The following is a 24,649-nucleotide window of genomic DNA, read 5'->3' on the forward strand; positions in this document are numbered from 1 at the left end:
GAATGTTGCATATTGATATTGATTTTTATTTCATGTTAATGAATATTGTATGGGTTAATGAAGTCTTGATTAATATTGTGTATTAATAAATTTTATATCATATTAATGAATGTTATGTGATTGTATTGATTGAATGTTATAGTTCATAAATGGATGAATGAATGAATGAAGTATGTAATTATATGATAATGGAGAATTTAGATTGATGTTAGGGGGATGGGGGGTGAGGCCAGATGAGCTTCCACCTTCATGTGGTTCTCCTTGTTAAGTAGAGAATATTAAAGTATTCTCAACACTAACTAAAGCTCAAACTAACATACCAAGGATGTCTTCCTAACCAGCTAATAGTTTCTTTTCTTTGAGATAGATTTTCACGTCCATTCCTTTCTCAATCACTACCCTTTTAGGCTCCTCAATTTCCCACTCCATTCTTTGTTTTTCTTCAAAACTATTACAAAAGTATCAATTTATTCTTGATCATCTTTAGCTTAGTTACCAAGCAATATAATTTTGATCCTGATACCTCTTCTTCCTTCAATTACTATTCTATTGTATTCATTAGGTTTTCATCCCTCACCCACATTTTTTCAAACTTGAAAGGACATTATTTTGGGAGTGAATCCTAAATGATATTCAACTAAACTACAAAGTGGTTTGAACTAGAATGAGGGAGGATATGGGCTGAGACAATATATTGAAAGTAATTGTTATTGAGATTCTTTGGTGTTTCTCCACTATTTTTCTCTAGGATTCATTATAACATTAAACTCATCACCTATAATACAAATCTGAATTCATTATAGCATTAAATTTAAAACTCATAATATTTTCATTAAAAAATAAAATCATGTCCAACACATGCTTACACCAATCTTCCTATAGTGAATTGGGTGAGTATTTTCCATTGATTGATTGAGGTTGTCTATACAAATATTGGCTTCTATACCGACTTCATACATAGAAGAAAACTCTAGTAAGATTTTTATTTCTATTCAGAAATCTCTTCTTTTTTTCCAAGCACAAAATTTAAATATTTTGGTTCTTGTAAGAGCCAAGAAACTACCTAATAAGAACTGCAAATCCAATTCTTTCTTTTAATCAATTGTATTATCGAACTTAGTGATAATGTCTTGTATTACACTCTTGGAGATGGCAACCCAAAAAAATTGTAGACTCAAGTCTTGGACACATTGTCTCAAGAAGGTAATTTGTGCATATCCATTGCTACATATGATTGAATGCAAGAGTTATAATTATACTTAGTTTTTGTGTGCACATATAGATGTTTTATTACTCTATTTTGTGCATGTTTTTCTTTGGGGGACATACATGTTATTGAGAAATTAATCAATTATATAGTTGCACATGACAGCTATAGTTCATTCTTCTGAGAACACTATTTTGTACTACAGTGTCCACATTTTCCTCATGTTTTCCTCTAAATATTCTCCTCACAAAGTCACATAATTTAGATCATATTAGTAGGTAGCCTCTAAAGCTATAAAAATAGTAAATACTTGTAGCATTGGATATACCTTTGTGTACAAACAATTTCTTGTAATCACTCTTTCATTAAAATGAGAACTAAGAACTATTTCGTTGTTCATATTATTCTGACTGCCATTATTGCATCATTTGGAAAGATGCAATTATTTTTTATGCTTCAGCTCTTTAATGGGTTTTAAAAATTGTCTTATCTGATAGTGTCAAATATGGTAATTTTCTCTTCTAGGATCGATTTTGTGATAGTTTTTAGCATTGACATTTTGGATCATACTTCAAGATGTCTTATACATCATGCAAAAAGACATTATGATTATGAATCATGTACTATGATTAGCATTGATATTAAAAACTATCTCACAGTCTATTTAAGAAGAGAAACTAATTATCTAGTATAGATTGTGGAAATCTAATATACTTTAGTAATTGAGTCTGATACATATGTGACATGAACAATGATTAGTGGTGAATGGGGCGAGATTCAATAAATTCTAAGATTCATCATTTCTATATGAAATGTATTCTTTGATTTATTGGTTCTTTCTAATATTTGGTGAAGAAAAAGACTATATATGGATTATAAGGGTTTATTAGATCATATGATGATAACTTAGTTGGGTTGTTTATATAGGTCTATTAGTGGAAGAACCTAATGGAGATAACACTATGATTCTTTCATAGAATAACTATCCATTGAACCTAAATACGGGCAATGATCATGTGTTGCTACTCCAAAATAGCATTCATTTAAGTACTGTAGTGAGTGGGCTAATGCCACTACTTGATAATAACAACTATTGCAGTGATCAACAACTCAAAGCTTGCAAAAAGTAGAGGAGAAGGTGCTCAAAAGAATCTGGAGAAGATGGCAAAGATAGGCAAAGAGAGCACCCTTTTATTGTAACTGAACCAAGAGAGCTTGCAAAAGGAAAAAAGAATGGGCTTGACTATTTTTTTGATCTCTACAAGCAGTGTGGCAAGTTTCTTCTGGATGTTCATCACATCGCTAAGGAAAGAGGGTAGAAATGTCCTACAAAGGTATTTGTTTATAATGCTCTACAATCACCTCAAAAAGATAGTGCATATAATTTAAAACCAAATATTGGTTTTTTTATTCAAATAAGATTATATAACTTATCAAGAGAGAGTGATACTGTTCGTGACACGAATCAAAGTGTATTTACTTGGTTGAAACAATGTTTTGATCAATAGTGCAATAACTCTTCTTACATGTTTAGACAAATGTTTGAATGTGTATTGAAATGCATGGTTGACCTTGTTTAGCATGCTTTACTTTCCTGTATAATTCTCATATTCATATATAATGTGGTTGTGTTGGCATCCCTGTTATCCATGACTTGATAATACTCTATTATATTGACATTGATATCTACAATATTGCATAGTTTTGTAGATCTCCAGAAACCACAGGTGGAACTTGATGGAAAACCATGTGCTGGTGTTGGGAAAAGTTGTCTCATGGCTCTATATGGAAGTCTGTTTAGTCAGGTTTACAATAGCCTTAATTTTATTTATGATTGGCATATTTCTAATGCTCAATATACTTTCTTAGGAGATAAATAGGAAAGAGAATTTATTTCAATACATTACACAAATTAAAGTATGTCTTGCTATCATGCAGTTGGATGTTGCATCATACAAACTTCTTGTAACTGATAATGAATTTAAGGATTCAGAGTTCAGAAAATAATTGAATGAAACCATAGGTTCTTTGCTAGAGTTGCGCATAATTCCAATATTTAATGAAAATAATCCAATGAGCACAAGAAAAGCACTATACAAGGTATTTATTCCTACAACAAATTTAAACCACATGCTTTGTATATAACTATGCCAAATTTTTATTTTGTGATTTATTTTGGCTAATTATTTGTGACAATTTGTTTGAAAACTATCTTACTTCCATACACTTAACATTCCAAATGGTACATGGACTTGTTTTGGACAACATTTAAACATGATAGCAAAATCTTGTTAGATGTGTCATGAGGAATCAAAATAGTTTCTACCAATACATGAATATATCTAAGAGTTGAGAGACCTTCTCAAGTATTAGATGGAAGAACTATTACAATTTTCTTGCAAAACTTAAGAATTAAGCTCACTTACCTTAAGACCACAAAGGAAATTATTAAACTCTTCTTAAAATATCATGAACTTTAGACAATGCTAACCAAAAGCTATTATTGAAATGATTCTCTCTAGATCATTACAATATGTCCTCACAAATGACTTAACTTGAACAACTACATCAATGTAGCTAATATATAGATGTTAAAAAAGATGGATGTCACAATAAACAAATCAAACACAATAGGATTCATTAGAGAATTTGAGTTTTCATAGAGGTCATTTGACTATTTGTGCTCTTACTCTCAAATGGTTCTTTTGTTTTAGGTAGATGCTTAAATTTTGTTAGACTTAGAGCTTTTGGCAGTGTTCTTGTTCATTGGATTGAATTCTTCTTATTGAAGCTTCCATTGAACTAATTTCATATCATGATACCTTTTTTATCTTCTAACACCATTTCTATGCATCACGTGAAAAAGTTGTCAACATCCATAAGACTATCACTTTACTCTTTACCTATTCACTATGATCGAATAATGTTTGTAGTAGTTACATAAGGTTTAGTAGGTTATTACATTCTGAATGGATTATGAAGAAAATGGTCATGGTATTAAATATTTCAAGTTAAAGGTCATTTACTAATTCTACTCTTAATATATCTGCAATAGTGCTTTTATTATAGGGAGATGCTTAAATTATGAGTCTAACTGTCTACTAGTAGTCTTCTTCTACATTGGATTGAACTCTTCCTTTTCAAGCTGCCCTCCCTTTTGATCTTTGAATATCGCTATTATGCATAACTTAAGAAAGTTGTTGACGGTCATGGGACTATCTCTTTATTTATCAACTATGACTTTTATAGCACACACATAAAAATTAATTCTATCACGATTAATGACTGCTCTTGCTGGCATGCTCTAGTTGCTTTACAAATTTTTTAGATCCAATAATCAGAGTCTGAATAGATTAAGGAACAAATGGTCATAGTATTAAATATTTCATGCAAAACACCATTCACTAGCTATACTCTTAATGTGTCACCTGTAACAGGTCTTTCATTTAGGTAGATGTGTAAACTATCATAGAAAATTAATTCTATCATGCTTAATGCCATTGTGATCTTAATATATCTATAATAGTGCTTTCATTCTAGTTAGATGCTTAAACTATTAGGCTTTGAATAGCTTTTGGCATTGTTTTCTTGTTCATTAGACCGAGTTCTTCCTTTTGAAGGTGCCCTTAGACTAATTTCATGTAACCATATCCTTTTGATCATCTACTACCATTGTTATGCATCACCTCAAAAATTCGTTAACAACCATATGATTATCTCTTTATTCTTCACTTATCCACTATGACTGTTGCACACATAGATACTAATTAATTTTGTCATGCTTTATGAATTTCACTATCAGTATACTCTAGGTGCTTTATGGATTCTTTTGATCAGGTTTAGTAGTGATAGATTAAGATACAAATGCTCATGATATTAAATGTTTTAGTCAATAGGTCATTTGACTATTTGTGCTCTTAGTATCAAATAGTTCTTTTGTTTTAGGTAGATTCTTAAATTTTGTTAGACTTAACTAGCTTTTAGCAGTCTTATTGTTCATTGGAATAGGTAATATTTTTTTTGAGTTCCCTCATTGCTTAAGATGTGCTAAGAATCTCCATTGATATAGAAAATCAAGATAAAAATTAAAATACCAACCCTATTCACATAACTGTAATGAGGAATGATCAATTTGTTTCTATCCTGGGACTTCTACACTTATTGGAATCTAAGCCTAGAGCATGTGGCATTTTATAGAGAACAAGAAGAGACATATATCAACTTCTCTTGTAGGAAAACAATGAAGCACTTCCAAAAGGATTAACAATCCTTGAATCACTCCCCAATCTCATTACTAATATGAAGGTGAATCTGTATGATGCCAAGGCATTGGCTTTGAAGATGAAAGCAATGGTATATTTTAAATTATTCTGTGTTATTTTTGGAGGTTTTCACATGCACTTTATTTGCCAATTTTTTGTCCTTTGATACATTCTAATATTAACATTAATGATCGAGATATATTTTATCTTCCCTTTATTTTAAAATTATGCTTGAGCAATTGATAGTTAATTTTGTTTAATTTGTTAGACCTTAATACTAAACATGATAGATAAGAGTACATTGAAAACTATATTAATTTCTTTTCTGAAATACTATGATTAAAATTCATGGATCTCATTTATAGCAGATCTGAAATGACTGGGGCATGTAACTATAAAATCTACACTATCAAACCACAAGTTGTAATATAGAAGATGATTGGAATCACAGTTCATAATGAGGAACAATTACCCAAAGAATATAGAGAATTGTTATTTTATTTTTTCATTAGTGCTCAAAAGTCAAAACAGTACTTACTAGTATAGGGAGGACCTATCATACATCGGCTCCCTTAAGCCAACAGTGGAGAAACTATTTAAAACACAACTATTGGTCTAACTACCCACAACAACTTGATAACATGCACTACCTAAGCTAACAAATGTTAACAATATAACAAAGTCAACATAAACATTTATCATATTGTAACATATAATAACTATTGGAAAAATCACTTTCTGTAGAATCCTCCATTCTAGAAACTTACTCTTGTTTAGTATCATAGTTGAACAAGACAAAACAATTGTCAAAAACCACAATGCTGGAAATAACTCTTTACACAATTTTAATTTTGAAATCCTTGGACACATCTCTCCATTCTAAGTTATTGGATCCTTGTAGAATCAGTCCCGTTGTTGTACTAAACAGAATATGGATTGGGAGTTTCTTTGGAAAAATCATATATCCATAAGGTATCAGGCTATTTCTAACTATTCTCATAACTAGCGAACCTAGACAAAATTAAAAATAAAGAATATTAATCTATTAAAAAACCAAATATTTAATATGCCTTGAATCTAGAAAATATGTCATGGAAAACCATAGAGAAGATATTGAAGACCAAGTGAATCATCTTGGTTATAAGAATTTATGATTTTCTATAGGAAGCCTAAGATTATAAGACAGACAAGACAATGATTAACTAAGGATAATAACAAACAATGATGATGCAAAGGACAATAATTGAAGTGTGGCAATATATTATAAATTGTGATTCTAATTGGAGCCATGATTTCTATAAAAGAAAAGAAACAAAATTTAAATTATACTAAACAAAAATTAATGAATAATATTAAGGAACCTAAAGCAGTAATCAATAAATAAATAAGGAGAAGATCAATTCACTAGATATCAATGATTCAACACATAGATCAAACAAGATCAAAATATTCATTGCAGGCAGTGGCATTCTATTCTCTTTATAAGAGAACAAAACTCTATTTATCAATCAAATATATAGATTGAATAAATCAGCATATGTACTTATTTAAAGGGACAAAATCAGCTTCCAAAATGAAAATGGCATCAAGTCAAATCTATTTAATTTACATCAACAGACTAAAAAGACACAACATGCAATAATCTTATATATTCTACAAGTGTAGTGGTATGAAAAAGTAGAACAAATAATTGTTGTGGGATAATATGAAATGCATACCCTAAAACATTAATCTAATTATAGCTCATAAGTGTTACTTTTTCTATATTTAATTTGATATTGATTGCTTTAATGATTATCATCTAAATTGATGAAAATGTCTCTATCTATATGAATATGAGTAGAGTTGTAGTACTAGGAGAAGGGTAGAAGGGTGGTTGGACTAGTAGAAGTTATAGAGCCTTAGGCCATGAGTACAAGAATGTGTCAGTGTGGTAGAGCTAGTAGTTATATCATCTATAGAGCATATTTAGTTTCTTTATTATGTCTTAAATGGCACTAACTAAGCTTATGAGTACAATCTTTATGATTAAGACTCTCTACCTTAAATTAATTGACCTTTTATTTAGATCCATATAAAATTTTACTTCCCTTTTTACGTACTAGTTTTGTGCACATAGCTAGCTAGTAGTGGCCTAATAGATATCTTATGATATTTTTATTGATTTAATATTTACATATAGTCAATGATATAGGTATGATTTGTGGCTAGATTTGTTATCTTCAAATACTCGTGATAATTTCCATCTAGAAGGAGTTTGGAAATTAAATATCTCATGTGGGTGAATTTACCACTACTTAAACCAAAATTTCACCCCTTTCTTCATAATGTTGTTTCATATCTAGGGAGTTATTTGGTGCAGCAGTAACTCTTACAAATGGGCTAGCTTAATATTTCACCCCATAGTCTATATTGAAATGGATGTAACCCAAGTGCTTCTTGATTCCATCAAGATTTTGAGCCCTAGTTTTGGGTCCATTCAATGGATAATATATGTCAACAATTCTAATGCTTGTTTATATTTTTAGAAGGAAGGTTGTCTTCATTATTAGAGACTTCCCTCATTACAAATTCCTAACCTCACACATCTTTGATTAAGAAATCCAACCTCAACTCCATATGGACTTGTATATGCAAACAATATTAGAACCTCATCCATCTGTAGCCACTTATAGTGCCATCAATATAGATCTATAAAATCTCATCTCAAGGTGGTGGTAGACCCACCAAAGACCTAAAGATAAATATCCAAACTAATCACTGAACACGCTAGTGATTACTTTGGACATTTAGCTCGCACTAAATTATTATTTTTAAACAAATCAAATTGGTCAAAATTTTGACCAACCTTGGCCAACATTTCCACCAAATATTGGTTGAAATTTGACCAATTCTTTGGTCAGAAGTATGGCATCCTAGTCATTGATAGATCATAATTGGTCAAAATTTTGACCATGGTTTGGTGGCCATTTTGACTAACATTGGTTAGAATATTGGTAAAAATTTTGACCAATTCTTTGGTTGTGAGTATGGAATCCTAATCATTGATAGACCAAAATTGGTCAAACTTTTGACCACACTTTGGTAGCCATTTTGACTAATCTTGGTCAAAATTTTGACCAATAGTTCAACAATTGTTTGGTGGCCATTTTGACCAAAATTGGTCAAAAATTAGACCAATAGTTTGACCATTGTTTGGTGGAACTTTCAACGAAGCTTGGTCAAAATTTTGACCAATGGCCACTAATAATGCTCATACCAAATGTAGCTTATTTCAACCAAGTATTTTTTCAATATTCTGACCAACTAGAGGGTCCGTCAAAATTTTGATGACAAAAGTTGCAACTCACCACTTGGTCACAAATTCAACAACTTTGGTCAAAATTTTGACCAATTTTTGTCAAAAAATGGGTTATAATTTACTAGTGTAGATACGAAGATTGTGTTGGCATAAATCTTTGTGGATGATACATTATTTACTAGAAATGATTATTTGTGTAAATCTTTTCCTAAGGAAATGAATAAGGAATTTGAGATGTGAATTTTTGGAGAGATCAAATTCTTTGTTGGCTTGCAAATTCAATAGAAGAATGATGATATCTATATTACTCAATTAAAATACATCAAGGAGATACTGAAGAAGTTTGGAATGGAGGATTCTAAAGTAGGTGGAACATCTATGTCTACTGGACATAATATTTCCAAAGATGATGATTCAAAAGAAGTAGATTAGACTATATATAGATCAATGATTGGAAAACTTCAGTGTGTGGTGCATACAAGACCTGATATAACATTAGCAATGGGAATGGTGGCAAGATTCTCTGCTAATCCAAAAGAAAATCATATCAAAAGAATCATGAGGTATCTAAAGGGTACTAAAGATTATGGTTTGTGGTATAATAAAGGAGACAAATTTGAATTGAAAGTATTCATTGATGCTGATTAGGCATGAAGTATTGATGATAGGAAGAGCACTAGTGGTGGAGCATTCTTTCTTGGAAAGAGGCTAGTATCTTGCACAAGCAAGAAGCAAAACTATATCTCTCAGTCAACCAAAAAAGAAGAATATGTTGTAGTTGTCAATTGTTAAAATATTGTTTGGTTCAAACAACTATTGACAAGTATGAAGGAAGAGATCAAGGATCCAATTTATTTTTTCTGTGATAACACCAGTGTAATTAACATTTCCAAGAATCTTGCGATGCATACCAAAACCTAGCACATTGCAATTAAATATCATTTCTCAAGAGAATTGGTGCAAGACAAGGAAATAAGATTGGAATATGTGAATAAAAAATAACATATTACATACATATTCACCAAGACATTACCTAAGGATGCATTTTTTTTATCTAAGAGGTAAGATAGGGGTCATTCCCCTATCTAAATCTCACAAATCAGACTTTAGTGATGCATCAACCAAGCATGTTAAAGATATGTCAAGTTGATGTAGTATGTAAAAGGGTATATTGCATATGAATCAATACATTAATTACATAGAAGTTCATTGAATGCTATCTTTGGCATGAGATGTCAAAGAGGTAGAGTTTTGTCATGCATCATAATTTTTTTATGTCTGATGGAGAAAGTTTTCTGTCTATATATGTTAGAGATGTCAAAGAGGGAGAATGTTCTTGAATGATAAACATAATGAAACTAAGGAATATATCCTTACTTTTATTTTTCTCCAAAATTTTATTGTACTATGACATATTATGTTGCCATCAATGCCAAAGAGGGAGATTGTTGGACATAATTGTTCTATTGTATATTGTCTTTAATGTTACACAAAATGTCAAGTATTTACGAGTCAGTGTTTATCAAGCTCACTTAGGTGATGAAGATAGTTTCTAGTGTCTGTTGAGCATTCCAGAGTAAACCAAGTTTAGGGATAGTATGTGACAAGTTTCACTCGGGCACCAAAGAAAGTTTGTAGGAAGACCGTGTCTACCGAGTTTACTTGGGCACCAAAGAGAAGTTGGCACATAAGTAGTGTTAACCAAGCTCATTTGGTTACCAAAGGAACTTATTTTAGGATGTAGTGTTAATTGAATTTACATAGTTAACAAAGGATGTTTGAAGAAAGTCTTTTCTAAGTTAGTTTTGACCGAGATGGGTTGGCTAACAAAGGATTTTCTTGAATCAACATATTTAATATAATGAATTTACTTGTTAATTGTAGCCAACTTAAGGGATGCATTTTGAATATTTATAAGTGTATTCAAGTAGAATTGAAAAGGAAAAATATAAAAGTATAAGGTCAAGTTGTGGGATTGAAAAAAGAAGCATGGGATTGAAAAAATAAACCAAGTGAATTAGAAGGATAGTAGAGTAACCTGAGTTGATTGAGCTGCAAAGTTTTACTTGACCAAGAAGGATCAAGTTTTCAAGCCAAAAAAGAGGTCTAAAATTAACAATACAATTGCATCAGTAATCAAGTCATATAATTGTTACTCTCTAATAATTGTAGCTGTGTATCAAATCTCTTAATAGAGTTAGCTTAACAACTATTTGCCAAATCCTCTAACAAGGTGGCATTTCTAAATTGAAGTGTCTAAAGACCTCTAACAAGACCACTCCTAATAGGTTGATTAAATCCTTTAATAGGGTCACACCTATCAATGTGTTTTGTAACCTTTAATAGGGTCTCCTCCTAATAAGACTCACTTCAGAAGAGTGAAAAATAGTAACTAGTTGCAATTGGTGTTTTTTCTCAAATTGGGTTTCCACATTAAATCCTAGTATCATATGTGTTGATGTTATTTGATTTTTATTTCTACAACTAATTTAATTATGGTCAATAACATTAAACATCTTAAGAAGCATTTATTTTAGTAATTACCGAGTAACAAAGATTCTCAATGTTTGCTAAGTGATTCAATTGTAACCAAGTTATAGTAGTATTTTCAATTTCAACAGAGCTTTTTATTTTATTTATATTGACATGTAATGGATTTTAGATTTATTTTTGTGCTAACTAATTCAACCCTCCCCTCTCAGTTACTCCTCTTATATTTCCAACAAAAAAGTCTCCAATTTTCTTTTATATGTGGTTAAATTGACACTGAGAGAATAAATAGGTAGATGAGAAATAGATGTTCTAGGATGATATGATTTTTTTGACAAAATTGCACCCTAATTGCTATTTAAAGATATTGTTTGTTCCATTTGTTTAAACTTCCTATCAATCTAGGATGATATGATTTTTTTGACAAACTTGCACCCTAATTGCTATTTAAAGATATTGTTTGTTCCATTTGTTTAAACTTCCTATCAATCTTCTCTTTGGTCCAACACAAGATATCCTTTAAGTTGGGGTTGAAAGAAAAAGGGGTTCAAATATATTACTTGATGATTTAGTGCTTTCCACATAATGAGATATTTTGAGAATTAGTTGTGAGGGTAAGCACTCCACCCTACCATAACAGATTTCTTGAGTGAGATCTTACTCCTAGAATTATCACATAAGAATTCCAAATTTCTCATCAATTTTTCCACACTATATTCCTCCAATTTAATCAATAAGGTTTAATCATGCAAAAACTAAATGCTAGACAAGACCTCATTATTAGGGAGGGAATCCCTTTCACAAGTGGAGATAGTTAGATGTCTCCTAACATATAACATAAGGCATCAACAACCAAGACAAAAATTATAGGTTGATAAACTCTTTCCCAATGGATCTAAACATATGAAAAGTATCAAATTTAATCATGTTTACCTCTACCATTGCATTAGCATCCTGGTTATAGAGCTTTGACCACATGAGAGTAATTATATAGAAAACCAAGACCCTCAAGCATAGTGTTTACAAACATTCCATTCTATAAAATCATAATCCTTCTCAAACTTAATTAGTAACATTTCAACATATTTATGCAAGATGGTGAGCGAGAGCAGGAGTGTGGAGAAGGGAGTTGGTGAGAATTTGGTTGTGAATTCCTTTGGCAAAAATGTGATTGGTTTGTCTAGGTCTAAAGTGTGAGCTGTGTCAGCCAAAGATTCCTCTACTGAAACTAGCAATCTTGATGATGGTGGGACTTTGGAGGACTCAGGGGGGGCAAGAAGAATAAAAAATGGTCCAATCTATTTGAGGTATGACCAACTAGAAAATCTATCTTCTCGTCGGTCAAGGATATTTCCTTGAAGGATAAAGGTATGTCCTCCATTGAAATACCATATCAAATCATTGATAAGAACATCTCTTGTATGGATTCAACTTTGGTTGGAAGGTTTTTAGGGGCTAGACCCAACATTGAAGTTGTTAGGGCCTGTGTGAGTAAGAAATAGAAGCTGAAAGGCCAGGTTGATATTATGGTAATGGCCAAAGGGTGTCATTCTTTCTACTTTTCTTGTCAAGAAGACAAGTGGTATATCCTATGTTGTAGCCCTTGGGTCTTGGGGAAGCATACTTTGATTTTGCAGAAATGGATATCGAATTTATACTCTTTGGATGATTCCTCCATTTAAGCCCCTGTTTGGATCAGACTGATCGGCCTCCCACTTGAGTTTTGGGTGGAGAATGTGTTTCAGGGCATTGCCAACACATTTGGGAAGCTTCTTCATTGGATCTTGTGACTATTTCTCAAAGAATATTGAACTATGCTAGGTTTTGTGTTGGGGTTTTCTAGGGTATTGACTTGCCTAAATCAATCTTGCTCAAATCTAAGTTGGGTAGTATGAATCTATTCCATTCACCTATTTTTAGTGTAAAAAATCTGGCCACTAGGCTAAAAATTGCCCTTCTTTGAAGGGGGCTCCTAAGAAGGTTAAGAAAGTGTGAGTGAGAAAGGCACAAAACAATGTTACTGAGAAAATTAAGAGTGGAGATGAGTCTTTTGCAGTGGATGCTCCTCCATAGGAACAGATCTATAGTTAGAGACTCCTAAGAGTGGAGGTGAGCTCTTGGGTGTGGTTGTTGAGACTTCTAAGAGTGGAGGTGAGTCTTTGGGTGTGGATGTCCCTCAACCTAGCTTGGGAGTTCAAGAGCTGGTGTTGGGGACTAAGGTTGGGGTTCAGGCTATACTATTAAATCCTAATAGTGACTGTAAGACCCAAGGAAGGGAAGAGATTTACCCCAAGAAAGGGGATGATAATGATCATGGGTTAATCCATAAGGATCTGTCTAGTGTTGAGAGTATTGATCCTTTAGCTCAGGTTGTTGTTCTGGTAGGTAGCTTTGTCAGAAGAGAAGTAGAGGATCTCTTAACTATTTCACAAGAGGAGGAAACAATGTGGGAGGAGGAGTCTTTAGGTGCTAACTAGATCCCAGTTGGTAAACAATCTAAAACCAAGAAGAAAAGAGTAAGAAATAACAAAAAGGAAGAGGAGATTACTACTACCAAATCCAAGAATAAGAAAGGGGGCATCTCTAGCACATCCTCAAACCTAGAATCAAAAAAAGGGAATTCTAAATATAACAAGGGTAGAGATTGTTGTCCTTCTTCAACACCTACAAGGTTGATCCTCAAGAATGAGGATGTTGGCTCTTCCCCTTCCATAGTGGGAAGACCTTCTAACATGTACAAAGGAACTATTGAGATTAATAGAAGTATTGTGCATGGTAGTCAGAGGACTATCTTTGAATCAAAAGATTTTCATAGAATATGAAGATTATCTCATGGAATATTTGAGGGTTAAATAATCATCACAAACATGACATTTTGAAAAATATGATTAGGGATAGTAGGTCGGATATTTTGGTTATTCAAGAAACAAATATGTTGAAGGAAAAAGTGGAAGGTCTTCCAATTTTGAGGGGTGGGAAGATCATAGAGAATGATTCTGAGGGAGCCTCAGGAGGTATGGAATTTTTTTGGATTAATAGGTGGATTCAAGGAGATCTTATCTCTCAGACTAGAAACATGATGAATGTTAGATTACTAACTCCAAGGATGGCTTCACTTGGGTTCTTACTAATTTCTATGCTCCCAATCCCAAGTGGGGAAGAAAGGCTCTTTGGGAAGAAATTTCTAACCAAAGAAAGCTTTTTGATAATGAGAACTAGATTGTTATGGGAGACTTCAACACCCCTCTAAAAGAAGCTAAAAATGGGGAGGTAGTTAGATGAATCTGGATAATAGATAAGGCCTTATGGACTTTATTAATAATCATCTTCTTCATGATCTTGACTTGCGTGGGGTTGAGTACACTTGGAATAACAGAAGAACTGGAAATGATCTCATTCAGGTCAGGTTGGACCATGCTCTTGTAATCAAAAATTGGTTCCTTAATTACAAATGCTCTCTTAGTGCTCAAGTTCATTTGGGTTCAGATCATTATCCAATTTTTCTTGTGGCTGATAAGCTTAATTACCAGAGAAATTTCCCCTTTAGGTTTGAAAAAATGTGGACTCTTCATCTGAACCTAGAGAACCTCATTAAGGAGTGATGGGGTATTATTGTGGAAGGTACAACTATGTTTAAATTTGTAGCTAAACTGAACAGTGTCAAGAAAAACATTTAAAAATGGAACAAAGAAACCTTTGGCGACATTTTTGAGAATAAAAATAAGATTTTGGAGGAACTAAAAGAAATATAGGATAAGATTTAGAAGGATAGATATGAGTCTGTCTCTAGGGAGGAATAAAGTGTAAAATTGGTTGAGATTCATGATATCATTTCCAAGGAGGAGATGTTTTGGAGGCAGCGATCTAGAAATATTTTTTTGAAGGAGATAGAAATACTAAGTATTTTCATATGACTACTTTGAAGCATAGAATGACTAATAGAATTTCTAAGCTTAATATGGAAGAGGGAGTAACTAAGAATGAGGAGACTATTGAAAGGGAAGTGATGGATTTTTTTTAGTAATTTTCTTCAAGGTGAACCCAATTTGGATATGGCTAAGTAGGATTTTTTTCTTGATTGTATTCCAAATTGCATTTCTGATGGTCAGAATAATTCTCTTACCTCCATCCCTTCTTCTAATGAGATTTCTAAGGTTGTTTTCTCTTTTGATGGATATAAAGCCTCAAGACCTGATGGGTTTCCTTTTTTGTTCTTTCATAAGTTTTGGCATATCATTGGCATTGATGTTTGTAATGAGGTTAAGGAATTCTTTGGATCCAAGGATATTCTTAAAGAAGTGAATGGTACCTTCATTTCTCTTATTTTGAAGAAGTTGGGAGCAAATAGTATGGATCAATTTTGGCCTATTAGCCTTTGTGATTCTTTTTACAAGATTATTGTTGTCACTTAGGTTTGCACCCTTGTCCAGAGCCTATGCATGAGGACAACCTAGTGAAACATGGAAAGAACCTCCAAGCTATGGGACTTGAACTGTGAGTTTGAGTCTTCGAAGAAGGCTGGCTTCCTCTTACTATCAAGATGCACCTAACTACTCTTGGAGAGGAAAAGGGAGAAGGAGAACATGAAAGAAAATCTACCTAATCTAATCTAAAGAGGCGATGCACCAAAATAGCGTGTTCAGACCAAACTCTGCCCATATATGCACTATTGAACCAGAATGAAACTAAGGATATACACATTCAGACTTGCTTTAATCAAATAATCACATTCAGACCAAAAAAGCTGAATGAATGACACAAGGAAGGAGAAGATTCACTTATATATCATTCACAGGCTGAAAGAGATATAGTCATGCAGATTACAGATTTCCATAAAACATCAATGAGAGGCAAGGATTCTTGCACTTTCACACCAATGGCTGAAGGAGATAAGGTAGAATGTCATATGGTTCAGAGGCAAGAGGAATGTTACACTAGAGTTGCAGAGCAACAACAAAGAACAATAGAGAATGTTCCAACCATAAAAAAATCTACAAAAAATGCCTTTATAGTGCAGGCATAATTGAGATTTTCCCTCCAAAACTATCCTACAACTACCGCCATCAAGTCCTGTAGGGAACAATCATGGGGATCTGAAGAAAATTTGATCTTTGTTTAGCTTTAGGTACCATGAAATCTGATTTTTTGTATCAAATAATGCCTCAAAAAGATATAAACGGTGCCATTAAACCATTCTGACCAAGTAGATGGATCACTGGAGGTGGTGGAGTGCTCTCTCACATTTAGCATTCACTTATGGTGGTTGGGATTGATCATGAAGATCGGATCATGTGGCAAAACCCTAATCTCCTCCTATTTTTGGTTCATGAGTAAGCATGATCAGCAGGTCAACATAACCTTGGCACCAGGATGAGCCACGTGGACCAACAACCTTTTATCTTTCTGCCACCTTGCAAGGTCCTCCCATGTTGACCACTCTCTTTCTTTACTAACCGCGCCAACCTGTTAAAACTTAATCGCGACAGCTTATAACACAACCGCCAGCCCTTAACTGTCAACCCTTAGTGTTACCTTCCTAGGCCCACGAGGACACATGTCCTCAAATTTCTACCTCACCATGTATATCTCCTGAGTATCTTTCTATAGTGACGTAATGAGGGTCGTTGATCTGCCTTGATCCTGTGGATGACATAACTCGCGCATTAAAACCTGACAAAGACCCTGTGTGATGTCATTTTGTCCACGTGTCATCAAGTTGTTAACTTGCTATACCTAAATAGTGTGCATCTTCACATGGTGAGTTAACAAGGACCATAGATTTGCCACCATCTGAAGACCCTGAAGGTACACACAATCTATCAATGTATTGACCAATAGAAACTTGGTCCTTTTCTAGCTTGGCATAGTAAGTTCTTTCTTTTGCGACCTGCTGAGGGAAACAAGACCCATAGGGACACATGTCACTAGGTCGTTAACTCGCTATACCTAAACAACATGCATCTTCACATGGCGAGTTAATGAGGACCATAGATTTATGCTGATCGGATGATGGTGAAAGATGCGCTGAAGGGACTGGCCCACTATTTGCATTGTCATCACCCTAGCCAATGAGAAGTCAACCAACTGCCAACGTGTCATTAACCTGTACACTCCTTCCTGACGCATCATTGGTTCGAGTTCCACCATGTGGCTTATGGAACAGACCTGGCCCCACAAGACATGTGGCAGCAAATTGCCAACTCACTATACATATCCTCTGAGCATCTTTCCATGATGAGTTAATGAGAGCCATTGATTTGAGGTTGATCCAAGGGTGAAGAAACTGCATCTGACGTCCTGAAGATTGGTGGGTCCCATACTCGCTAAGTCGCTATGAGTAAGCAACCTGCAACTCTCCATGGCAAGAAGACGATGGCCATTGATCTGAGATCGGATCAAAGGTGGGGAAGCTACACAAAGCTTTCTAAAAAGTGGTGGGCCCCATTCTTGCTAAGTCACTATGCATATCTTTCAAGTAGCTTTTCTTGGCGATGCAGTGAGGGTCATAGATCCAGACTGATCCAATGGTGAGGTACTTGCAGGCCGGTGGAAAACAAAAGCAAGAAATATCATAAGGTTTTTTATCATTTTTAAAAAAAATATTTTGAGGGCATTAAAATAGTATAAAGCTAGGAAGTGTCTGTTGGCAGGTGAGCATTTGAATTTTGAATATTGGCGGGGTGCAAAAAATGGTAACAATTATCTCTAAAGTGTTGACCTTAGAATTCTACCTCTCCTTCCTTTTGTCATTTCTAGAAAACAAAATGGGTTTGTTCCTAGCAGACAAATTCTGGACTCTATTATTACTGTGCATGAAAATATTCACTCTCTTTTAGTTTCTATGAAAGAAGGGTTTCTTTTTAAACTGGAGCTTTCCAAAGCTCATAATAGAGTGGATTATAATTTCCTTCTTCGTGGTCTTGAAGCATTTGGCTTTAATACAAGATTTAGGGATTTGATCTTCATGTTGGTCTCTTCTACTACTTTTTTGGTGCTTGTTAATGGCTCTCCTACCCCTTTCTTTAAAGCTTCAAGAGGTCTTAGACAGGGGGACATGATTTCTCCTATTCTTTTTATAATCTTGGTTGAATGCCCGAGGAGATTTGTCAAAAAAATGGTGATGAAGGGGGACTTTGTGGGCCTAAATCCTTTCTCCTTAGCTTTTATATGTACTCATCAAATTTTTTTTGATGACTCTATTGTTATGGGAGAGGCCTTGGTTAGAAATGCAAGGAATCTTTAAAAAGCCTTGGAGGATTATGGGAAAGCTTATGTACAAACTATTAACTGGAGCAAAAGTGTGATATACTTTATTAATGTTAATGAGCCTAGGAAAAATAAAATTAAAAAGATTATTGGCTATGAGATTGGCTCTCTCCCTAGCTCCTATTTGGGGTTACCTCTATATCTGGACCCTCCTGATAGCTTTTGGAGCTTGTTGATTAACAAAATTCACATGAAACTTGCTGGTTGGAAAGGTTATTGTTCTGAAATCTATCCTCCAGAGTGTCCCACTTTATGCTTTGAGTGTTTTCAAAATTCCAAAGAATTTTTCTCTAGTTATTGAAAAAATTCAGAAGATCTTCTTATGGACAGGTACAACGATTAAAAAAAGGTTACCTTTGATTGCTTTAGAGAAAGTTTGTATGCCCCAAGTAATAAGGGTGGGCTTGGTCTGAGAAGAGTTACAACTATGAATGAATTTTTATTGGCCAAATTATTATGGAGATGGCACAAAGAGGAAGGGGAATGGAAGAATATTTGGGCTGGAAAATAAAACAAGGATAACATTGATTTCAATCAATTCCTTCATAATGATTTGGGGCAAGGGGGATCTGTGCTTTGGAAAAATGATTAGAAATGAAAACACATAATAAGTAAAGGGGTCAGATGGAAGGTGGGACTTGGATTTTGGATCATCTACTTTGTGAGGATCCAAGGTGGAATAATTATATGGAGCAATGCAAGAATCTTTTTGGTATTTATGTGGTGGATTATTGGAAAAATGAGATGTGGGTGGACCTCAAAAGGGTGAATGAAAACTTGGTTGACCTTAACAAGAGTTTGAATGTCATCTTTTTAAGTCAAAAGGAGGATGATCTAATATGGAAGTCTAATCCCAGTGGAATTTTCTCTATTTCCTCAGCCTATGCTAACTATTTTGATATGCATCAAGTACCTTGTTAGGCTAAGGCTTGGGTGAAAGGTTTAACATCTAAAATTAATATTTTCTTTTGGATTCTTTTGCAAGATAAGATCTTGAATTTAGAAAATTTAGAGAAGAAAGGATTAATTATTATCAATAGGCGTGTTCTCTACAAAAATGATTGTAAATTAGTCAACCATATTAATTTGCATTTCCCTTTTTCCAAAATGCTATGGGATAAGGTGTGTAACCTGCTGAATATGGTTTGGGTCTTTCCAGTCACTATTCAAATGTTCTTTACTAGTTGGAAATCCCCTTTCAAGAATGTTTTGATTTTATGACTGTGGGATTTTATTCTTCACCATCTTTATTGAGGTATTTGGAAGGATCACAATGATAGGGTCTTTTGAGGTGTGGAATCCAGTGAGATCAAGTTTTTTTGTAAAATAAAGCTCCAATCATAGAGAATATCAAAGCCATTGGTTTTGGACAACAACCTCACAATGATTGGGAAGATAGAGTGGTCCAAAATTTGAACCTTGGGAGTTTGTGTAGGGACAAGCAAGACCCTAATCTGAGGGATAATGCTAGATGGGATAGGCCATAGGTGAATTGGTTCAAGATAAATTTTGATGAGGCCTCTAAAGGAAATCTGGGCATTGCTGGATATGGAGTTATTATTAGGAACTCTTATAGTGAGAGAGCGGGATGTATGGATATTCATATTGGTTGTCAAACTAATCATGTGGCTAAAGCTTGTACTGTACTTCATGGTCTTATTTATGCTAAGAGTTTGAATTTGAGGAAGGTTTGGGTGGAAGGAGACTCCCTCAATATCATTAACTATCTTAATAATATTACTAAACCTTCATGGACTATTAGCAATATTATTCTTTAGGCTAGTAATATTATCAAATCTTTTGATATATGTATTGTCACCCATAACTTTAGGGGAGCTAACCATGCTCCTAATTGGGCTGCTAATGTGGCATGCCTAAGTGAGCAGAAAGTTATTTGGGATAATAATGATCCATTACCTACTGATGGTTTCCAATTTATCAATTATGATAAATTGAGGTGTACGCAAAAATGTTTTAATAATGATTATGTCAGAGATTTGTAATTATGTGCTGATCACAATCAAGTTATGGTGGGTGATGATTTTTTAAATGCTAAGCTTTATTACACAGAGATTATGGGTTGTCATTTCCAAAATTTTCTTTGAATACAAATTTAATTTTGGTGACAGTGTGTATAGGGTTTTACAGAGAAAGATCTCCAGTGACATTGTAGGGAAGAACATGGGAGGTAGAAGGAAGAGAGTGGAACCTACAAGCTACAAGGAATGGATGAAGAAAAAGGAGGTTTGGGACATTTTAAGGCGTGAAAATCTTACTAGATTTATGGAAAGGCTCAAAGGAAACAATCCTGTCATAACACAACAATTCATCAAAACATGGTGGGATGGCTTTATTTTGGTTGGAAACTAGAGGATAGAGGTGACTAAAGAGGCAATTACAGAGGCCACGAGGTTGGATATGGATGGCATCAACTTATATCAGGATAGGAAGTACTCAGACATGGCTATTGCCAAATTCATGGAGTCAGCAAAAGAGCAAAGCCGACTGGTGAAAATTGGTAACTCATATTTCAACCTTGCCTTTGTTTCTCGACCTTGGAGATTTGTTTTGTTTGTTATCATGGAATACCTTACTCTAGATGGATGATTTAAAAAGCTCTATTGTTATCATTTTATGTTAGTTAATCACTTTACGAATGATGTAAGAATCAATTTTCCATTTTACTTGAGGCAGTCTCTAAGTTTCTCTATCCAGGCTATTCAAAATGACCTGAATGGGGAACATGTGTGTCATGAGGGTCTTATGGTTCTCATAATGAATGTTTTGAAATCCAAAAAGACTAATAAACCTAGGGGCAATTTGAAGGTGGTGGAGTATGACATAGAGGGTAGTCTCCCGGAGAAAGGTTATGATTCAGACACTAAGGATGATGCAGAGGGGGGTAATAAGATTTCAAAGGGGGTATTGGGAGTAGCTCTCAGAAGAAGAAGATTGTTGAAGGGAGTGACTCTAACTGTGAAAGTGATTTTGTTGAGGAAATGGTGAGAGATTATCAAAAGAAGAGGAGTAGAGGAAAGAGTAAGGGCATTAAGGGTAATATTGATGATAAGGCTTCATCCCCATCGGATGGTGAAACTCTTTCCCATAGAATGGAGAGGAGGTGAGAATCTATGAGATTATAGGAGGAGAAGACTCAGAATACTATGAAGAATGCAACACTGGAAAGAGAGGATTATGGGGATCAAGAGAAAAGTCTAGATTTTGATAGGATCAAGGGAGAGATTGGATCTACCAAAGGCCTGTTAGGAAACCCTAGGCCATTCTAAAGAAGATTGGAATTTTGAAACAACAAATGCGGTTAATTGGAAAGGAAGTTGAGCAAGTTAGCAAACTAGCCAGAGGGGAGCATACTTTGGGTCAACATATTGACCAGCATTCTGAGATAATTGGAAATGCTAAAGAGGTTAAAAACCTTATGAGAAAGATTCCACAGATTGAAACTAATAATAGGGTGTTGGAAAGGGCTAATAGTGATAATCAAAAGAAGGTGACTAGGCTGGAGATCAAGCTAAATAATATTGAAAAGATGATCAAACAAATGACAGATAATAGTAATTCCTTAAAGACCATGGCAAATAATGTGAGCAGTCTCCTGAAAAAGCTGGAGCAAGAAAAAGGACAAGATTTCCCTTCAGTGGTTGACATCCAAGGTCCTAGAAAATTAACTCGGGCTCATTCTAAGAAGAATGAGGATATGTACAAGATGGAAGAGGTGAAGGCTGTTATAGAGAATATGCACATTCTAACAAACTAGGCCACTGACTTGATAAAGACTATATAGTTGTTCGGGTGTTGGTCTTTTGCTATCTTTTGTTGTTCTTTTCAGCTCTGTTTCTGGTTGGCCTCTTGTTTCTATGTTTCTCTTTGCTCTATTAGGAGGTTTTTTTTAATGTTGATCTTTTCTTTAAACTATATTGCTAGCTTTAGGCTTTTCTTTCATGAATCTAGTTATTATGTAAAAGGTTTCGAGTCCTTTAAAACTTTTTTTTTCTTAATCAAAAAAATTTCAATATATTAACTTGATTATTTTGTCCATTTCATGGCCTCCCCACAAGTTAGGAGGTTTTTCCTTATATATCCACCTTTCACAAATTTAGTATGTGTGGGATTGAACATCTTTGGAAGGACATTATCCAACCCTTTAGGAATGCATGTTTACTAGTATCTTATATGATATTGTAATATATGAAATGGTACAAAAAATATATGTTACTGCACCCCAATTCATAAATACATTATAATAAAAATCCTCCACAAAGAGAATCCAATTAGAATAACCTAGGGAAGGAAGGTGCCAATATAAGATATTTTACATAAGGGTTTCTGTTTCTTTGCTACAATAATTTGTATATGAAAGAAATGATATAATGAAGTAAGTGCAAGGAAAAATAAGTAAGAACAATTATACCTATAAATAAGATGAAGAAAATATCACATTGAATCCAAATTCATGTACTATTGGAACCTCAAAACTAGGTGTAACTCTTGATTTAACAAAGAAAGACTTGAAACTCCCTTCTTCTAAAATTTCATTAAAGGATGGGTGGGACAAGTTTCTATTGTGACTTATCCCCAAAAAGTTGACATGATCTCCCTAGAATGTTAACTTGTTCATGGAATTTTTTCTCAAAATTTGTGTGTGGATTTTCTTATATGTCTAGAAGGATTTCTAAATTCATAGTTGCACCCAAGATTGTTTGCACATTCCAATATCATAATTTGTGTGTGAGTGTCTATATAGGGGTTTTCCTTGGTCAACCCTTAATTTTAGTGATTCCCACCTCCATAGATAGTCATTATGATAGAGATATTGTGCAATGCTTGTGAATCTAGAGTATGTCTAGGAGCTAAAATGCATAAGTGAATGCTTAAATATACTCTTATTTAATTTTTTGAAACCCTACCCTATCATGAAAATGTAATCATTTTATAATTGAGTGCATGCATATAACCATAGATCCAAAATGCTAACATATAAATATGAAGCAAAAATGTATATATTTAAAAATATAAAAAGGGCTCATACCAAATCCTAGATAAGAAGATTAAAATTCAATTTCCTAGCCATGATCAATTGGTAACACCGTAATGATATTGAAGATGATGTTTTGAATGCTTGATTTCTTGAGAAATGATATATTTTCTTGATAGAGAAAAGTGTAACCTTTGGTGGAAAATACTTGTTTCATGGGATGTCTTCAAATTGTGGCTTCAACATTGGAACCTCTTTCATAATTATTCAAAAATGAGTTATGAAGTTTAATTTTATAGTGAAATCATGAGATTAATAAGTAAGATAAGTGTAAATCTAGAAATCCCACAAATACTTGGGATGAGATCTCTCCCCAAATATAGGCTCAAAAACCCTAGGGATAGGTTACCAATGGCTACTTTTCTGAGGGACATTTGCACAATGTCAACAATGGAGATTTGCACACCAAAGATGGGCCAAAATTTGGTTTGTAGGTCTCGATTAATCTATAAATGTGAGGTAAGAATAAATAGATTATAACAATATTGGGATTGTATATTGAGGCCATAAAATGTCAAATAGGTTGTAGGAGATGAAATTATTTTTCTATTTAGAGGTGAAATAGAGAGAAATTACTAATAAGGTCCAATGTTGATTCTATAGAAGCTGGAGAGATTAGAGAACCCATATTTGAATTCGGTATGGATTAAGTGTAATTATGAAGTTCCAATTTGAAATCTATAATGTAAACACACTAAAATAGGTGTTAAAAAATTGTACAATTATAGAAATATAGGTATTTATAATTTAGGATGATACATTTAGCCCCCACTTTAATAGCATATAACATACATATCTATGAAAGATAAAGTACAAAAAATCAATAAATGAAATGAATCTATCAGGGCCCCTAGTGTGCAATTCTTGCAAGAATGTTAGGAACTGCAAAATGAAAAATTAAATGTAAATAAGAAACCATAAATGACCTAGGTGTTACTAGAGGAATGATAAAATTTGTGATTATTAATATGTTTGGTCCTTTTTTGACTTACTATTAGGAAGGTGAAATAGAGAATCATGTGTAACCAGGTCTACCATCCTAAATTAACAATTGTTATTGATAGGTGCTC

Source organism: Cupressus sempervirens, chromosome 3, assembly GCF_028749045.1.
Source record: "Cupressus sempervirens isolate cs-2001-9-10 chromosome 3, ASM2874904v1, whole genome shotgun sequence".
In the NCBI taxonomy this organism is placed as follows: domain Eukaryota; kingdom Viridiplantae; phylum Streptophyta; class Pinopsida; order Cupressales; family Cupressaceae; genus Cupressus; species Cupressus sempervirens.